We start from the raw sequence: 19037 nt of genomic DNA, 5'->3' as shown, positions 1-19037 counted from the left end.
TACTGCCAGGCAGATTTTTGTTGCAAACCTGCCTGGTTTCCTGCCAGCTCCCTTCCCTGGCTCTATGACAGCCTCCCTGGAGAGCTTCTGGGGAGCCCAGGTTTCTGGGATCCCAGTGCTTTGGCAACCCACCTGGTAGGCTGACAGGGAGCTGAGATCCTGGAAGCCCTGAAAGCCCCAGCTAAGCCAGGAGCCTTGGAGCTTGGGTGATGGTGCTTCCAGGTCCTGGATCCTCTTCAGCCCATCTAGCAGAATTTTATATCTACTTTATCAAAATATTTCAATTCTATAAAACAGGGTTGTTGGTTTTGTGTGTGTGTGTGTGTGGTGTTTTTTTTTTTTTTGCATTCTCTTTTGGAGGAATTTTGAAATTCTGAACATCTCTTGTGAAACAGAATTGTTGTTCTCCAGAACCTCTGCACAGATGGGGTTTGAGGACAGGCTTTGTGGTCTATTCCATGAAGGGAAAACCCAGCACAAATGGAACAATAAGGAAGGAACTGTCTGAGGATGTTTCATCATTAGGGCTATGGCTACACTACAGCCTATGTAGATGAAACTTATGTCACTCAGGGGTGTGAATATTCCACTCTCGCTGAGTGACATAAGCTACATCGACATAAACATTCATGTGCACAGCGCTTCTCCTGTTGACATGCTGCTTGCAGAGGTGGGTTTCTTATGCTGATGGGAGAGCTCTCTCCCATTGGCACAGAGTGTCTTCACCACACACACTGCAGCGCTGCTGTACATATAGACAGGGCGTAAAATTTCCTCCTCCAAAGCTTCTTCCTTGGGTTTTACTCCAAAAGGGGATAGCCAGTGTTTCCTCAACCTTTTTGATACCAGGGACTGGCTTGCTGCCTTCCTAAACTGTGTCAGGGAGATCTCAGGGAGCGCTGCCAGTCCATGGACCAGTTATTGAGAAACACTTCTAGACCATTGCAAATGTTGATACAATTGTGGGAATTAGGGGGTCCAGTTTACGCTTTCCTGGAGTGGAGTCATTCTGGAATATCTTTTCCTCCTGCATACTCTGAAGGGCGTGACTGAGTACTGGTCCAAAGATATCAGGAGTACTCAGTTTTTCAAACCAAAATGGCATAGTCTCTATTTTCCCCGGACAAGTCACTCTGGTAAGTTTTCAGCATGCTATCATTTAGTGGCAACAAATCTATTCTAAGGCTTTACTTTTGACTTTGTACTAATAAGCAAGAGTATAAAGGCCATTTCAAACTGAATGCACAATCTGTGTATTAGCTAAAGCAGGGAGAGGTTTCTAAAAATAAAGTGGAGCAGCACAAAATAAAATTCAGTGGATGATTGAGGGCTGATTGATAGTGATCTGTACATGCATGTGATTAGCCTGAGTACTTGCACATCTTTTCTGACCTTTATGGGATCACACTTTGCTAAGCTTGCTAACCATGTGCCCCAAAGCCTCACATTCACAGTTTTCAATTGAACCATGTACTATTGAATTAAAAGGCATATTCTCACCACAGGGTGCAGGAACGTACACATGCCAGGGTGCAGCATGACTTGAAATTCATAATTAGTATTGCTAGGTCCTCGTGTGCTGTGTTAGAATGTGCACATCTGGCTCTCAGTATGGATAACTAAAATCGGACATGTGCAGATGACTTAACTCTCGCAGTTTTGGGATAGCAATGGGGTTCTGTGTTACCATGCCTCGTGAGTCTGTGGTGCAGGTTACACTGAAACTGACACTGTAACTCTTCATCATGTATACTGCTCACCAGTTAGACTAATGGATTTGGATGTCCAATTCCCATGAATTATAATGGGAACATGGCCTCCAAATCCCTTAGTCAGCTTTGAAATTCCCACCCTAAAACTCGGTGGAGTAAAATACAATGATATCAGCTGGAGGTGTTAACATACCATAAGTCCAACAGTAGATAAGGCACAACAGATCAAGTCTTTCCCTGCAGGGTATAAGTGAAGACTTGCTGTGGCAGACTCTATTTTAGATACTTGTATCCCCTCATCTCCCACTACTGTAGTATCTGAATGTCTCAAAATCTTTAATGTATTTTTCCTCACATCACTAGTGAAGTAAGGAAGGAATATTACCCCATTTGACAGAGGGGAAACTGAGGCACGGGAGGCCAGATTTTCAAAAGCACCTAGGCTCCTGATTCCCATTGATTTTAATGGGTGCTAGGGACCCAAGTGCTTTTTAAGATCCCACTAGGTGCCTAAATACCTTTTAAAATCTGGCCCAGATAAATTAAATGACTTGCCCAAGGTCATATGGGAAGTCTGTTGTGGAGACAGGAACTGAATGCCCCCGATGCTTCCTCAAGTACACCTATCTATGTAGGGTGACCAGACGTCATGATATTAGGCGCTTTGTCTTATATAGGCAACTATTAATGGCCCCCTCCCCCATTGGGGGCATGGATCAGTGGTCATGTCACACTCTCTGTCATTACCCGGCCCAGGCCAAGGAAGCTAATGATCCACCCAGCAGACCAAATTCGGTGATGAATCCTAGTCAGATGCTGCCTGAGGCACATTGTGCATAGACTAAGAATAAGAACCCCAGTCCCGATTTTTAATGCTTGCTATCTGGTCACCCTGTTTTTACGGCCTGTGCTTACAAGGCCTAGTTGAACCCTAAGTAAGGTTTTCTGTACGTCTGTAGAAGATAATAAGGAGACTTGTTGTGACACAGTTTGGAGTTGCTTCCCCTATACATTGTTTACACTATCAGATTGCTGAGTTAGTACTTGCTTAGTGGTGGGTTCAGGCAGTGTTGCCATTCCACATTTTTATTTTATAGGAGAGCAGTTTTATCCATTCCTTCTTTATTCTCTTTTTCATTGTATTTAATTAATTTGCTTTGAAGTATAGCTCACTGTTGCATGAGCTCCTTTTGTCCTCTTCTCTGTTCTTTTGAGCTGTGAACTGGTAACACATACAAGAGAGCTACATTGAGAGCCTCAACCTCTCTGAATGCGCTTGGCGCATTCTCCTTCTTTGGCATTTTTTTCTAGAGTAGCCTTTCAATTTTTTCTTCTCAGAAGCACTCAGCTGTTTATTGATTTCAAATTTATTTTGACTCTGTGCTTATAGAACTTCTCTCCCCCACACCAATTCTTTGGGTCTAATCCTGAAATCCTTACTCAAGCAAAACAACAAGGATTAAGCCAAGCAGGGTCACTAAGAGCCTGATCTTCCAAGATTCTGAACACCCTCCATCCCAATGAAGTCAATAGAACTGAAGGCTCTCAGCACCTCATGGGTATGTGACCTAACAAGGTTGGTGCCATTAGAGATAGCTAGGCATGTGTTAAAACCTGATCAAGAACAAAAGCAATGTTACATCAGTAAGACATAAGCCAAGGCACACATGATTTTGTACACTAGAATCAACTGACCCTCCATCTAGACCCGTATTCTGCAACTTGGCAGTGGTCATAGATGCACCAGAGTCAGAAACCCAAATCCATGATGCACCCAGCCAGTTGTGCTATATTTTAACATGGCAAAGGAAATGTTTTCCTGACCTCAGGTGGTGATCAGTTTATGCCCTGAAGCATAAAATTGATGCCCCCCACCAACTTATTTGTATCCTGGTCAGCATAAATGCAGATGGTATTCTTATTCTCCTAGGTGTCTAATCTTCTTTTCAATCTTACCAAGGTATTTGACTTATCAATATCCTAAAGCAAGATATTAACTTGACTTTATTGTACACTGGTATAGCTTTTAGTAAGTAGAAGCTTGCCAGGTAAGAGTAAATAACTCAATGTGACCATAGGAAAGCAAGTGCTCTTTCTCCAGCTATATACACTCCAAGTATACATATATTTCATCCCCTCAAAGTCATAACATAGTTCTAAGAAAGCAGGCTACTGATTTTATCTTCAAAAAACATTGGAAACACTTTTAACTCCAGGTGGAATCATCTATTTTAGCAACTAAATATAAACAAATGTATGGGGACAAATATTCATCCTGTCAACCACAGAAAATTGAATATAGCTTCAAAAAGAATGGCAAAGGAAAGAAAAGTGTGAGAGAACTACTAAGGCAAAATACTGAAGTCCTCCTCCCCTCACTCCTGTGCATGGCGGTTCTGTGCCAGCTCGATTGGGCCTGAGGATGGATGGCATTAGGGGATGGATCAGCACTTCAGCTACTCAACCGTACACACCTGTGAAGCGTAGGGCTGGGGAACTTGTGCATCTGTGCTTCCTGACCCTTCAACTGGCTGGAGGTCCTGCCCATTTGGCTGAATAAATCCCATGGAGCCGCAGGTTGGGGAAACTGAGGGATCTGGAGAGATGGGCTCAGTCTGACCCTACCAGTCATTTTGGATTGTGAGGAATTGGTGGGAGGTGCGGGGTGGAGGAAAAATACCTCCCTCCCCGACAATTGTCCTGGCAGGAAGTGTCTTCAACCCGGACGTGCTCATGGCTACTGGCTGGCAGCTCACATCAGAACTGTGAGCAGGCTTCAGAGTCTTGGGGGAAGAGGGTTTCCCAATTGCTTCAGTATCCTTCTGGCTCTAAGTCAGCTGCGGAGATCACACCTTCCAGTGGGATCGTGGGAGAGTCAGCACCTCCCCGGACAACATACCTTTTAGACCCACTGCCACAGATGGCCAGGGGATGGAGTCCTGCAGTGTACATCATGGAAGTGGGCAGGCATGGGGGAGTTCTACAGTCACTGGTGATGGAGAAGCTGCTTGGTTGCGAAGCCCAGCAGGCCCAGAACTCACTGTACGCTGTGCTGAGACTGGTATTTGGTCCCAGAGGAGATTTGTCTGAATAAGAACTGACTTAAAATGGAGCAAGGACTTCAGGATTTGGCCCACATTTTGTCAGATAGTCTTAAAGACTACTAACAGAGATAGCCATCACCAGGGAGTGGGCGAAAGAGGCTGTAGTGTGTACAGTAAGTCTTGTTCTGGAATCACACCAAAGAAGATGATTTTAGGAACCAGAGAACTATTGTGCAAAGTGATCAAAGCTACAAAAGACAAGATTTATAAGGAGGAAGGTTAGACTACAGAAACACACACAGTACCCAGCCTATCTGTTCATAACCTCCCACTTTCAGTACTTTGATTGCCTTATATAGTGCTGCCTCTTCTATCTCTGGCACATCCCCAGCAAGGAGACTCCTCTTCATTTCTTCATAATCTGGAGTTCCCACCCTTCTTTCTTCATATCTAGCTGTCATAAAAATACAAATAATGTAAAAACTTATCTGCAGGTTTTACTGGAAGTCAATAAACTCTTACAAAATAGAGACCTGAACCTGCTGCCTTCATTGTAGTAAGAGGTCCCTTGACTTGAATGAACCTTTCAGAATTCATAGTTTAAATTATCTGTGTTAAATATAACCAAATGTGCAATTTTAAGAAAATTATTTTTCTGTTCCTAATTCTGCATTACTTAAGAGATAGAGCCAACAGCACTTTCTTTTCAAATCAAATCACGATAATAAATTCTCTTCCAGAAAGCTAATCTCTTAAGCATACTGCTATTGTTGGTCCCTATTTTTTCAATTCTTTCCACACTACAGTAATTCCATCTCTTCTTTCCTTTATCGATGATCTAATTTTTTACGTTTCCTCCTACCGATGGTTTCCACTTTTCCAATCCTTCACTTCTCTGCTGACACTGTAAAATAATAGAGCTAATAACTGTAGTTGACTTGTTTTGTGATTTTAATACTCATGCAATGTGGTGGATTGACACACACCAAGAGACTAAAATTGTCGTCGCCCACAGACATGCAGTGTAAGGAGCAATTTCTCCAAACTACTAAACCACTGTGGCTCAACTGGACCTAGACAGGACACCGCTATGAGGTGCGAATGTAATTCATTCCCCTTTCTCATTCAGATTTTGACTTTTGCTGAACTCACAAGTAAGTGTGCCACTTGTGGCACAGACACTTGGGAAATGAACTGAGAGCATCATCTACTTTTAAGAAGGGCACCAAATAGCCATTAGATTATAACATTAATAATTGAATATTATTATTGTAGCTGGATCTGACAGCATAGCTCATTCTTAAGGTTGCCTTCCCATTGTAAGCCCTGTTTTCAGTTGCTTATACCTTTGCCAAACATTAATCATTCAGGTTTAAGGTTTCATGAGCAACTTTCATTCTGGCATTTCTTCCTTTTGACTGCTTGACTTCGCAACCTTAACTTTTTTCATATACCGTTTTGGATGTAATGTAACACTTACATTGCAGTAGTACCTAAACACTTCCGCTAACTTAGGCCTTATTGTAATAAGTGCTACACAAACATATAACAAATAACAGTGCCTCTCATAAAGAGCTCACAATCTAAGAGAGAAGATCTGAGAGGTGATAGAATCAAACAAGCAGGATGAGATGGGCAAAAGAGGGCAATAATTACACTTAAGAGGATGCGCACAATTCTTCACTGGCCACTAATAGTAATCACAGCCCTCCACATGCTTAGCCATAATCAGGTTGCAGTGGTTTTCAGTTGTATTTTATGTAATTTTTCCAGGGAATTTATCAGCGTTTATGACCACAACAAGAAAAACAGGTGATAATCAGTGCAAAAAACTATTAAAAATTTTTCTGGGTAAATACTGGGGTTTATTTTGGTGGATGGAAAGACAGAGGGAAAAAGTACTGAATAGATTAATGCTTTGAATTCTGTTCCTCAATGTAGTTCACAGCAGAACTAAAACACAACTCAAAATGCAATGCCACCTCTGAGTTTAAGAAAACAATATCTCTCTAATCCCCAAATAAAACTTTTCATCTGAATAAACAGTTTGTTGTTTTAGACTTAGAACTATTAGTCTGTAACTATTTACATTCAATAACTGGGACACACCATTTGCAGCGCATACACTCAACTTCATCCTTTTCTCTTGTTTTTGTTTTTTAAAACTTTCAAATACTGTACTTCTTTGTGTTCTGAAATGTATTCTGATATGGGTTTTCATTTTCTTCCCATTTTAGTGTGTCAGATCTTTAAACCATTATCTGCTCACAGTTTGAAATGTGTACATGGTGGGCATGAGATTCATCGGTACATTCAGATGCATACAAACTTCAGAGCTTGTATGAGTGCCTGTTGGTCTATTGGTGTATCTTCTAGACCAATATATAGCCTTACTTCAACAGGCAGCTTTTCAGATGCACACAGATTAATATATAATTGTAATACATATATCTCATGCAATGTATTGTATTTTCCTAATAAAACAAGTTATTTTTATATATTTGAATGATACAAAAGTAGAGTAAAAAATGGATAATGCTTTTTGTAAAACCCAGGACGTTTTTGGTAAAAATCAGTTTAAATTGAAAACAGTTTAAACTTATGGGTACATTAGGGAAGAAATGAGTTTTGAGCAAGGTCTTGAAGGAGGATGAGGTGACAGCTTTATGGATTTTGTGTGCCAGCTCTTCCCAGTCATAAGGGACAGCATGGGAAAAGGCCTGAAAATCATTGCAGGCAACGGAGGTTGGCATAATTGATGGAGTAAAGGCAGGAATTGTCTTTATAATAAGATATTAGGCAGGTACGGCAGGGTGGGGCTATTCAGCAGAGGTCTTCCTTTCAAAGTCAGGATAAGAAATCTATGTTTGATGCAATGGGAAGAAGGGGAACCAATGAGGGATAATCTAGAGGTGAAAGGCTCAGTAGTCCATTCCCAGTCCCCCAGACTATCCAGAGTCAGTACACAACTAGCCCTAGGTTATGATACAAGGAATACAATTGAGGCCAGCATGAAACTAGCAGGCTAGTTAATGACATATGCTGGTATTTATGGTCCACATTTCTATTTCAGTTGCACCATTGTAAATAAAGAGTAACGCCATAATTTTCAATGGATTGATGCCGATTTAGGAGCTTGACCCTGTGCCATTACAGTTAATGAGTTTTTCCATTGACTTGAATGGGAGCAAGATCAAGCCCTAACTGAGATCAGAATCTGGACCTATTTCATATTATAAAAGTTGTTACATGATTTGGAAAGGCAACATTTAGAATTACAAACTTCCAAACACCTGCCTGAGGAAATGTACTTTTGGGATCATATTCTAAAAAAAGAGAATTTTGATTCTGTTTTGTTTTTGAGGGGAATGCTTGAGGGATGATTTTTTTTCCCTGGCTTGCTTGCTTCCGAACAGCTTCGTCCATACCCATTGATGTTGAGTGTTACTTTCTAATGGGGCTACTCATGGAGCATGGCTCCACTCCCCGGTCAGATTGTTAGCCCTGCTACAGTTGCTTGTGCCACACCAACAGCACAAAGCAGCCCCATACCATGAAGTATTCCTCCTGTAAGCTAGATTTTCCTAGACACACTGTATTGGCTCTAAACCACGCACCATCATAGATCCCTGAAGTCGGGTCCATGGCCAAAGTATCCCTGATCCCATCTGCCCTTGGGATCAGGACTTTTGGCAGCTGTCTGCTGTAATTTATGCTGGGTACTGGACCAACATTGGGTCACCTCTAAGGCAGGAAGATACAAAGGAGGCTTAAAGCAATCTTTGCTGCTGCCATTTCCACTTCTAAGCTGCGCTGGATACAGGCAAGGATTGGGTCTATGCTGAGCAAGCATAGCTAAATCCGGTGCAACGTAAACAAAGATGAAACTTTAACTGTGCGTGTGGGAATATTAACATAGTACCAAATAGCTGGATAAGCCTATTAGAGGGATTTGTTGATTTATATAATACCTTTTACAAGTAACAAAGTGCTGTACAGAGTAACAAACTATGGACATGTAGGGATCAGATTTACCCTTAATTGTTTGTAATTCTTGAACATGCCATTGCCTATAACTTTTCTCCCTTATAGCCACTGTGGAATAGTGGAACATGAGCCAACCTAGCTTTGTTTCATATATTCCTTATTTACATATCATTAGTGTTAATGATGACAGCACAGCTCTGGGAAGAAAATGATCTCTCTTCTCTTTAGAATATAGCAACTACCAGGATCAGTCCACCTAGTCTCATGTCTTGCCTCTAGCAATGGCCTATAACAGGTGCTCCAGAAAAATGGGAAACTCACCACAAAGCATCGTCCCAATTTATGCAATACTATGGTGGGGGAGGGGAAGTCTTCCTAATCTCCAGGGATTATAAGTTTATATACTGCAGCATGATCCGAGCAAAAGTATTGCTCTGCAGTATTGTGTGAAATTTTAAAAAAATGTCTTTGTGCCACAGTGGGAGATTTGGATATAATCAGGAAACAGATTATAGCAGTCCTAAAGTCAGTTTTGGAGCATAAACTGCTTGACAATGTGCCTTTAAACTAAACAAACAAACCACAGGGCTTAAACGGTATTTTCACCATTGCACTTGAACCCTGAAACTGTGTAAAGAGTTCTTGTTTGGGTTTATAAACAAAAGGATCACCCTTTGAAGCTGTTATTCAGAGGTAAAATCTTCCAGGTTGTTTTACAGTTTGTAGAAACAAATGGACAACACTGACTGATTTGCCTATTGCAACATTACAGCCTACCTAGTGTTTAGCAGAAGAAAGGCCAGGAAAGAGAGGAGAAATATTTAAGGGTTTGATACTCCTAAAAAGGAAATACAAAGGAAGTGTCCTCATATGTGCAGATCTGAACAAATACATCCATTAATGGAAGACATAAAATGAAAGATTTTTGTTAACTGCTAAATAAGAAACAAATGTGCCATTTTAAGTTTTTTTTTGGGGGGGGTGCCCTCTGTTATCAGATATAATGTACCAGTCTTTCTCCCCACCCCATATAATGAACTGAATCTAGCTTTTTACTTTTACAGACTTGTATTAGTGCCAGAAGGAAATCAAATGCCAAGAGGCCTATTTTAATTGATGACATACAACCCTTTTATGTTCAGTTTTCACGTAAGTTACACAAAAAAGATTGCAGCTCTCACTTCTTTTGGTAATTTTACATTGAACTGGAATTTATCAACACAAACTGTTTGGAGAGAAATAGGGGATGCTTGTCCATTATTATGTCAGGATGGTAGAGATACTGGGGAGTAGTACAGCCCAAAAAAAGGGAGAATCTGATAAGGTGACAATAAGACAACTATTAAACAAACACTTGTTCACAAACAAACAAAACCATGTGATCTTGTCACAAAAGGTCAGTGACAATTTGCTCAGACAAAGATGACATTTCCCTGGCAAATCACCTTGGCATTGTTACCTGGGAAATCCTTTCACACACCCAATGTCTTTTTTACATCCTTGCTGCAATGTTTCAAGCACAAATGTGCTTTCTTTTCACGAGTGATGGTGCTGTGTTAGTCCCAATTACAGAAGGAAGACATACATGGCACTCTGTACACACAGTCCCACTGTACAATTGTGTTTGAGCCATCCTACCTACTGATTCCACATTCATGTAAAGAACTGCACAATCAAGACTCTAGACTAAAGAACAATGGGTGGTGTGTATTTAATCTTTTAATCAGCAGCTTGGAAAAGAGCTGACTAAGGGGGGAAATGCTAGAGGTCTATAAAATCATGACTGGTATGGAGAAAATAAATAAGGAAGCGTTATTTACTCTCTCTTATAACACAAGACCTAGGGCTCATCAAATGAAATTAATAGGTAGCAGGTTTAAAGCAAACAAAATGAAGTATTTCTTCACACAACACACAGTCAACCTGTGGAACTCCTTGCCAGAGTATTTTGTGAAGGCCAAGACTATAACAGGGTTTAAAAAAGAACTAGATAAGTTCATGGAACACAGGTCCATCAGTGACTATTAGCCAGGATGGGCAGGGATGGTGTCCCAAGCCTCTGCTTGCCGGAAGCTGGAAATAGGTGACAAAGGATGAATTGCTTGGTGATTAACTGTTCTTTTTATTCCCTGTGGACCACCTGGCATTGGTCACTGCCAGAAGACAGGATACTGTGCTAGATGGACCTTTGGTCTGACCCAGTATGGCAAGTCTTATGTTGTTACGTAATTCCTTCTGTGGAATAAAGCTGAGTTTCATCTTCTTTCCATGTGAGGATTTGTGGGGGGGGGGTCACATTCTGTTCAGTGTTCATATCTGTGTAATTGAGAGCAATAATCTGGCTTCTGGAGAGTGGGACCAAGGACCCATTCCCCATATGTAAGTGCAGTGACTTCAGCAGCAGAGGGCAGCAGAGTAGCTTTACCCTGAGTAGGTAATTAGCAACACAAAGAGCAGGCACAACTGTTTTGAAGCAGTCCTCTTGCATAACACACTAGCCAAACTCTATTTAGCTAACGCAAATGGATGGAAGCTATTTACAGGTTGGAAAATACAGAACACAGTGTCCTTTAAATATGAGAGCTTCCCCTTATATTGTTGTTAATAATAATACATTTTAATGTATAGGCACCCTGGCCAAAAACAAATTATAACAAACATTCAAAAAATTCCAAGAGGGAGCAAATAAAAACAGCAAACCCCCTCCTACCCAAACAGCAACAAAACAAGGGTCTGATTCTTGGTATAAAGGGACCTGACAGTGCAAATAAATACAATGTATAACTTCTTTTAGGCCTCTTTACACTGGCAAAGTAGTATAAAAGGGGATTTGGTATAAATGAGAATCAGGCACAAAGCCTCCAGGCCTTCCCAGAAGGGTAATGAGGTTATACTGTCTTCTGGTATAGATGAAGGAAAACATGGTGTTTGCTTTACCCCAGGGCTTGCATATTGTGTATCTTGTATGCATCCAGAGGCAAACCCCATCTAGACTATGATGTGTTAATCAGTGTATTTGTTGAAAATGCATACCTTGCAGACACGACACCTGTCTGGCCCCAACAAGGAGTCATATCAAGTTAAAGATCCAATCTTCGGAAGGGGTGGGAGGGACTGTTGGATGAGGCTCCACGTATGCTACTTAATTTTTTGTTAAAAAGACTTTGCAGATGAAATACAATTTTTTGGCCAAGGTAAATCAAGATTGGAATTCACAGAGGTCAACAAAATGTAGGTAGCTCCTGGAGAATCTTATTGACTTAGAACATTAGCCTCTGTCGTGCACAACAGCGATGCACAGGATTAACCACCAGCCAATCCTGAGACTATTTTGTTGGGTCACAGCTATGCTCCCTGTCACAGTAACGCTTCTTATGTTGCACAGACTATGTATCACCATCTCCCATGGAAAAAAAAATCACTCCAACAGATATTTATGTAGGACAGTGTAATTATTATGCAAAATTAATGAGTTTTGTCCTCTCCTTTTGACTTGAAGAACACAAAATCCCACTAAAAGGAAACAGATGGAGTTGTTTTAAGCATTTCCAAAGGAAACTGCAGTAAAATATAAAACATCACTATATAAAAGCCTTATGTGTCATGGAGATGTTCTGATATTGTTTTCATTTGCCAGCTGTGTGTAAAGAGGGGGCTTATGCCTGTGGCCAATAGGTCTTCCCACATCAGAGCTCTAACAACAACAAAGCTAGGGAAATATTAGGAAAATGCTAACTTTACCTCCAAATGCACTTGATTTTCCTAAACAAGGAACATGCATTAGGAACCAGTCCAAAGGAGAACAGTCAAGGTTTATGATGCTGTATTGAAAAAGACAATAATGTGAAGAAAAAAAACATTATTAAAGTGACTCGATCTGCAGTCAGCCTGGCCAATGAGCAAGATATCAGCATCTTACTGCTGCTGGTCAGCCTCTTCAGCCAGGCTTTGCTAACCTCTCCCTTCCCCAGGGAAAATACAAACTAGTTTCAGCTGGGCAAAAGAGATGCTGCATAATCCACTGGAGTCTTCATGGGACTGGAATTCAAGTAATCTGAGTTCTATTCCTAGTTCTACCATTATCTTGGGGTAAATTATCCCAATTTGTGTAGAAGTAGCACCAAAAGGCCATAGCCTCATTGTGTTAAGCACTGTACAGATAACCAAAAGAAAGTTTCTGCCCCAGAAAGTTTAAATTATTCAACTGCTCTGTGCCTCAGTTTCCCCATATGTAAAATGGGGGGGGGGAGTTATACTTAACCAAAAGGTTTCTTCAGCTCTAGTTAGGGCTTTGGATTTATGTTTTATCTGAAAATTGATATCCTCCTTGCAGCACGCTGCACCAATACTACCTTGAGGGTACATCTACACAGGGATGAAAGATCTGTAGCACAGCCATGGCTGGCCCAGGTCAGCTGACTTGGGCTCGTGGGGCTAAAAATTTGCTATGTAGCTGTTCGGTCTGAGGCTGGAGCTTGAGCTCTGGGACCCTCCACCCTTGCAGGTTTCCAGCATTCGGGCTCCAGCCCAAGCCCAAATGTCTGCACAACAATTTTTCAGCCCGAGAGCCCAAGCCCAACAAGCCTGAGTCAGCTGACCCTGGCCATCTGAGGGTTTTTTATCCCTGTGTAGACATACACTGAGAGAACAATGATTCCCAGGGAAGATTGCCATCTACTAAATCATTAAAACCTTCCTTGTTTTTCCTTGTACGGTCCCCTATCCAAGTAGTGACCTGGCCCAACTTAACCTTTCTGGAAAGATCAGATGAGAACACAGACGAAGGTAATCTGACTGCAAGCTGTTAACAGGCACATAAAATAACTGGTGAAGGCTCAAGGGTCTTAAAAAATGTCTTTGAATCACACACTGAACCATGCAATAAAACTTTACAGTTACTAACTTTTTATTAAAGAAATACAGAACTTTTGACAGTGCAAGAGATTTTCTTACTTTAAGTATGAGAAGACAGGATGACATAAATATATAAGATAAGGGGATATAGCACAGTTGATGAAGTAAATGCTATTCTTATTATAAATGTTATGGCTACAAGTGTCAAAGAAGAAGTCAATGGGAATCATCTCCTATGGGCCCCTATAAAAAACTCTGCTACATCAATGATTTATTTTGTATCAGTTCATGCCACTTAGTCCATTTCTCCTCAGTCAGTTGTTAATCTGATACAGACAGTAATTCCATTCATTCCATTTCCCTTCATTCTTTCAATCTGGCCACTTGACACAAGAGATATTTGAAGGCAATCCTACAACTGTGGTGTTAGAAAAATGTCCTGATTTTCTGAAATTAAACAATGCCACTTTTTAAAATGACTATCTGGGGAAGGAATGTCTGGAAAGAAATTTCTAGTGACCCAACAAAGAAAATATACCCAACAATGACTCTTTCAAAGGACAGACAGGTTCATTAAATACATATCATGTTCATCAAAATGCATCTGCAGTGTTAATAAAATACAGGAGGCCTGTTAAAACTTACCTGTTAAGGATTAGCTCTGCAAAGGAGGCTTTTGTTTAATACAATGTTGTTTTGCCTTTAACAGGTTTAGACACCTGGGGCGGGGGAAGGTGGAGAGAAAGGGAGAACACTCATTGTCTTTTTGTTTTCTTGGACTATTTTGTACATGACCAATGTACATCAAAGGAGATCAGTCACTGTGGTATAGAAGCCATTGATATTTCCCCTCAGATCTTTGAGAGCAAGAGGTGCGAAATGAGAAAGCGGGTTGGCAGTGGGAGGCCTGGTCTACACTACGCGTTTAAACCGATTTTAGCAGCGTTACACCAATTTAACGCTGTACCCGTCCACACTACAAGGCCCTTTATATTGATATAAGGGGCTCTTTAAAACGATTTCTGTACTCCTTTCCGACGAGAGAAGTAGCACTAAAATCGGTATTACCATATCGGATTAGGGTTAGTGTGGCTGCAAATCGACGGTATTGGCCTCCGGGCGGTATCCCACAGTGCACCACTGTGACCGCTCTGGACAGCAATCTCAACTCAGATGCACTGGCCAGGTAAACAGGAAAAGCCCCGCGAAATTTTGATTTTTATTTCCTGTTTGCCCAGCGTGGAGCTCTGATCAGTACAGGTGGCAATGCAGTCCCAAATCCAAAAAGAGCTCCAGCATGGACCGTACGGGAGATACTGGATCTGATCGCTGTATGGGGAAACAAATCTGTTCTATCAGAGCTCCATTACAGAAGACGAAATGCCAAAGCGTTTGAAAAAAAAATCTACAGGCTACACAGTGCTGCGTCACAAGCATAATGGGAAGCCAGAGACTCAGATGGACGCTCATGGAGGGAGGGAGGGGGTACTGAGGACTCCAGCTATCCCACAGTCCCCAGCAGTCTCCGAAAAGTATTTGCATTCTTGGCTGAGCTCCCAGTGCCTGTAGGTTCAAACACAGCATGGTTCAGGGTATAGCTCATCAATTTACTCCCTCCCCCCACCACGTGAAAGAAAAGGGAAAGAAATCGTTTCTTGACTTTTTTATATGTCACCCTATGTCTACTGAATGCTGGTGGTAGACGCGATGCTGCAGCAGTGAAGAGCAGTATCCGCTCTTCTCCCCTCCCTGGTGGCAGATGGTACAATATGACTGCTATCCGTCGTCACCATCAGCCCGTGCTTCATAACTGCTGAATACCCCTGGCTGGCCTCAGGGGCACCTGGGTAAAAATAGGAATGATTCCTGGTCATTCCCAGTAGATGGGACAGAACGGCTGGTAACCATCCTCATCATAGCAACTGGGGGCTGAGCTCCATCAGCCCCCTCCCTTTCCTGTGTAAAGAAAAGATTCTGTACTGCCTGGACTATCATAGCAGCGGCATGCTGGGCTCCTCTCCCCCATACCGCTTAATGTCCTGCCTGGACTGTCATAGCACCGGGAGGCTGCCTCCTCCTCATTTTATCTCACTAACAAGTCACTGTTTGTTATTCCTGCATTCTTTATAACTTTGTGACACAAATGGGGGGGACACTGCCATGGTAGCCCAGGAAGGTTGGGGGAGGAGGGAAGCAATGGGTGGGGTTGTTGCAGGGGCACCCCCGTGAATGGCATGTAGCTCATCATTTCTGCGGGATCTGACATGGAGCGGCTGTGCTCTCTGATACACTGGTTCTCCAGTACACTTGCCCCATATTCTAGGCAGGACTGACTCTATTTTTAGAAACCATACAGGAGGGATTGATTCAGGGAGTCATTCCCAGTTTTGCTTTTGCGCCCCCAGCCGACCTCAGACAGGGCACCCATGATAGTAGCAGACAGTACAGAAGGACAGATAACCGTCATCTCATTACCAAATTACACTGGCTGCAGATGGTACAGAACGACTGGTAACCATCTCTGCTATCATGCAAAAGCAAATGAATGCTGCTGTGTAGCGCTGGAGTATCACCTCTGTCTGTGGCATCCAGTACACATACGGTGACTGTAAAAAAAAAAGCTGAACGGGCTCCATTGTTGCCGTGCTATGACGTCTGCCAGGGCAATCCAGGGAAAAAGGGTGCGAAATGATTGTCTGCTGTTGCTTTCCTGGAGGAAGGAATGACTGACGACATTTACCCAGAACCACCCGCGACAATGATTTTTGCCCCATCAGCCACTGGGCTCTCAACTCAGAATTCTAAGGGCGGGGGAGACTGTGGGAACTATGGGATAGCTACAGAATAGCTACCCACAGTGCAACACTCCAGAAATCGATGCTAGCCTCGGACCATGGACGCACACCGCCGAATTAATGTGCTTAGTGTGGCCGCGTGCACTTGACTTTACACAATCTGTTTTATAAAACCGGTTTATGTAAAATCGGAATTATCCCGTAGTGTAGACGTACCCTGAGACTGTCAAGTTCCTCTCCCTTCAATGGATATTAGCTCTGAGAGCAATAGGAACAAAATTAACCCGGATTATCCTCCGTTCTTAAGGTAAATATGTCAACGGTGATGATATTTCTTATATACAATAAGGAACATTTAATCAGCCCTGTTATAAAATAACTCCTGAACAAACATACTATAAAGTAGCACTAATGAAAAAAAAAGGATATGTTCCCAGTGCAGTATTTTGTGTGGTTCACTATAATACAGATACTTGTTGGACTCTTCAGTCTAAACTCCCATTACTGTATGTTGGTGTTACCCTATGCAGCCTTTGTTCTTGTGTAACATTACTAGGGATTACATCCTTTGTAAGCTTCTCGGGCTCCAGCGGATAACATGATGAATCATACACACTTTACAGAGGTCAATACTGTAGCCTGTAGGAATGTATTTCCTCAGTCATTTCACAGATTCTGACATCATTTTTATAGCTCTGTCACTTATCATACCATAAAGGATAGAACTCAAATGAACCTGATAATAATTATAATCTGCTGTATAATATTTTATATAGAATATCAGGGTTGGAAGGAACCTCAGGAGGTCATCTAGTTTAACCCCCTGCTCAAAGCAGGCCTAATCCCCAGCCATATTTTTGCCCCAAATCCCTAAATTGCCCCCTCAAGGATTGAATTTACAATCATGGGTTTAGCAGGCCAATGCTCAAACCACTGAGTTATCCCTCCCCACTATTTGGGGCCAAATTCTTGGACCTATCTCAGTTTGCTTTGTGCTGTGTTAATAACAAGAAGTAGGCAAAAAGTTGCCTTAAAGGATTCCCTTGACAGCCACCTCTATGCCACTCATTCCCTGTGATGAAGTGGGACTGTGCTTAATGTTTCCTCTGAATACTGTGTGGGTGCCTCAGTTTCCCCTATGCATTTTTTAAGTCTCCAGTGTGCATAAATGGCCAACCCTCTGTATCCTGGCAACAAATGGCTGGGGCCTTCCCCCCCGCAAGGGAATAGCTAACGGTGAACAAAGAGATCAGGTGACCTCCTGGCCCGAGAAAGAGACAAAGGCCAGAAAGGAGGGGCTGGAGGGGGTTGTAGTTTGGAGCTGGCTGGGGATGGGAAGTGAGGGCAGACAGGGTTGTCTGGCTCGCTGGGCCCCAGAATGGACCCGGCTGAGGGGTCCTGTTCTCTGTACCTACAAGCTCTGTTTTAGACCATGTTCCTGTCATCTAATAAACCTCTGTTTAACTGGCTGGCTAAGAGTCACGTCTGACTGCGAAGTGGGGGTGCAGGACCCTGTGACTTCCCTAGGACCCCGCCTGGGCGGACTTGCTGTGGGAAGTGCGCGGAGGGGTATATGCTGAGTACTCCAAGGTCAGCCCCAGGAAGGTGAAGCTGTGTGAGCTTCTTGCTCTGAAGACAGTCTGCTCCAAGGGAGAGGAGGCTCCCCAAAGTCCTCACTGGCTTTGTGGGGAGCAGTTCCAGAGCAATGCCCAGGGACTCCGTGACATTCCCTACCTTTATATAAGGTGTATGTCGGGGCAGAAAGTGATCCCTTACCAGTGTAGCAGTACCTGTGGGGCTCCTGTAGCCAGCCTAAGGGCTGCTCTGCACCCCCTCCCCTCCCCACTGATAGAGGAGCAGAAAGGCTCCTGCTCTCCTTTGTTGTTCTAAGTGTAAACTTGGTACAGCTAAGAATCTGGCCCTGAGTTTCTAATACAATACTAAAGTTTAAATTTGGTAGCACATTACAGATCTTTTCCCTGTGCATATAGTGCTTGTGACAGGTTGCAGATTTGAGGGATGATGGTTGGTCGTTAAGACACTAGACTGAGTTTCGGGAAATTTGATTCAATCCCTAACTTTGCCACTGACTTCCAGTCTGATTTGGGGCAAGCCACAGGAATCTCTCTGTTTCCCATCAGTAAAGTTTGGATAACAACACTTCCCTATCTAACAGGAGTATTTTGAGGACAAATTAATTAATGACTGTGAGGGTCTTAGACACCACAGTGATGAAGTCACGTTAATTCATAAACAGATAAGACTCTAGATACTGGAGAGGGAAGGTACAAGACAAGCAACGCATGTTTCTTCCATCCCATCCCACTCATTAACACAGACCAGAAGACATCATTGCCAGAGACAAGAGAATAGCTCCTCTCCATGCCCATTCATTCCTTGGCCTCTGTACTGTGACTGTCAGCAATGATGCCAGCTCTGGACATGATCATTTTTGTGATGGGAAAACTTGTGCAATGTGAACAGTACTGAAGCCACCAGGATGGGCCACTGAATAACTATCAGGTGGCGATGGTTTTTGGTCATTATCAGTCTGACCTGGAATCACTGGGAGATTAAAAGACTCTTGTCACAGAGCAGCACGGGATTAAATCCTTTGCTCAGTCTTGCTGATCTGAGATAAGATA

At 42.5% G+C, this 19037-nt stretch overlaps 1 long non-coding RNA gene across 1 annotated transcript in view; it reads left to right on the top strand.

The window, feature by feature from the left end:
• LOC127045745 (uncharacterized) overlaps positions 1 to 19037 on the top strand; it is a 68822-nt gene that overhangs the window by 40738 nt on the left and 9047 nt on the right. The window contains exon 2 of the long non-coding RNA XR_007772811.1: positions 9808 to 9896. This is a non-coding gene — a long non-coding RNA (uncharacterized LOC127045745). The remainder of the gene's footprint in view (positions 1 to 9807; positions 9897 to 19037) is intronic.

Source organism: Gopherus flavomarginatus, chromosome 2, assembly GCF_025201925.1.
Source record: "Gopherus flavomarginatus isolate rGopFla2 chromosome 2, rGopFla2.mat.asm, whole genome shotgun sequence".
Taxonomy (NCBI): domain Eukaryota; kingdom Metazoa; phylum Chordata; order Testudines; family Testudinidae; genus Gopherus; species Gopherus flavomarginatus.
Note: the sequence above shows the minus strand (reverse complement) of the source record. Positions and strands in the feature narration are given on the sequence as shown.